Here is a 1,593-nt window from a genome sequence, read left to right as displayed (position 1 = left end):
CAGATACAATGCTCAAATCCCAAATCAAATCGGTGAAAACAAAGCTCAAACCGAAGAGAACTTCAACCCTAACCCTCTGTCTTGGAGAAACGATACTCACGTAGGTTTCCTCCGTGTGCGAGTTGAAGAGGGGGGACACAGAGTCGCCACTGATAGTTTTGTCGTCCTTCCTGGAGACAATGGTTGCGACGGACGGCGGTGAGAAATGGGCGGCGGATGTGTTGGCGCACGCGTCGGAGGCAGAGACCTAGGCGAGAGAGAGGGAGAGGAATGGGCGAACAAGTTGGGCCGGACCGACTCGTTAGGTTTTATGTGACACCGTCTAATGGCGCGTCACAGATGCCGTCTACCCCTGTCCACGTGGCGCCTGATGACGGGCCCAAACGGTTAGTTTTTCACTCACGCATGCCAAACAGTTTAACCTGATTAGCACATCCTTAAAACCTATTGTTAGTGTTGATTCCTTGGAATACAACAGCCCTCTGCACATGAGTGTTGTGATAGCACAACGGTCCTCCGGCAAAAGTGCCACACCACTCTGGGTCAACAATTGTCTGTGGGGTCTACGATAGTGCAATATACCAGACAGAGTGCTCAGATCCCAAATCAAATGGATGAAAACAAAGCTCAAACCGAAGAGAACTTTAACCCTAACCCTCTGTCATGATGAAATGATACTGACGTAGGTTTCCTCCGCATGCGAGTTGAAGAGGGGGGACACAGAGTCGCCACCGATAGTTTTGTCGTCCTTCCAGGAGACAATGGTTGCCGTGGCCAGCGGTGAGAAATGGGTGGCGGATGCGTTGGCGCACGCGTCGGAGGCAGAGACCTAGGCGAGAGAGAGAGAGAGAGAGAGAGAGAGAGAGAGAGAGAGAGAGAGAGAGAGAGAGAGAGAGAGAGAGAGAGAGAGAGAGAGAGAGAGAGAGAGAGAGAGAGAGAGAGAGAGAGAGAGAGAGAGAGAGAGAGAGAGAGAGAGAGAGAGAGAGAGAGATGGGCGAACAAGTTGGGCCGGACCGACTCGTTAGGTTTGAGATCAAACAACTCGAGCAAAAACAACTCGAGCAAAAGCACCGAGGAAGGAGAGTACGCTCTGCCGCTCCAGGGGGTTTGAGATCCACACACGGTGCTGCTCGAAAGCGAAGAAGAGAGCAGCCGACGCTGTAGGAAATGAGGAGCAAAACAGCGAGCCGCCGCGCGACTGAATGAAAATGGAAGAAACATTGTTCATCAGGCCAACGCAAAATGAAGCAAAAAGTATGGAGGTGCGGGGAATCGAACCCCGTGCCTCTCGCATGCGAAGCGAGCGCTCTACCATATGAGCTACACCCCCAGATCAATGTCTGCATAGGGAAGCGAGCCCTGATAATCCGTAACGGCAACGTTGGCCCTGTTTTTCTTGGACTGCGTCGTCTCAGTCTTCATCAGAAGTTCAGAGTTCAAAGGCCTCCGTGCGGACCATATGGCAAGAGCAACCCGACTATATATATGTGAGATGACAGAGTATAGTATTGTGGTACTAAGAAAGAAGAGAAGCAGATATGGCAGATTTGTCTCATAATTCTAGCCACGGGCAGGCTGGATAGAGATGGAGGT

General features: G+C 51.4%; 1 non-coding gene across 1 annotated transcript; it reads right to left on the bottom strand.

Annotated features, from left to right (window-relative positions):
- Window positions 1-1,257: 1,257 nt before the first annotated feature.
- TRNAA-CGC lies at window positions 1,258-1,330 on the bottom strand. Its single transcript has one exon. It is a non-coding gene; the product is annotated as a tRNA-Ala (tRNA).
- Between the last annotated feature and the right edge of the window lie 263 nt (window positions 1,331-1,593).

This window comes from Hordeum vulgare, chromosome 6H (genome assembly GCF_904849725.1).
Source record: "Hordeum vulgare subsp. vulgare chromosome 6H, MorexV3_pseudomolecules_assembly, whole genome shotgun sequence".
NCBI classification, from domain to species: domain Eukaryota; kingdom Viridiplantae; phylum Streptophyta; class Magnoliopsida; order Poales; family Poaceae; genus Hordeum; species Hordeum vulgare.
Note: the sequence above shows the minus strand (reverse complement) of the source record. Positions and strands in the feature narration are given on the sequence as shown.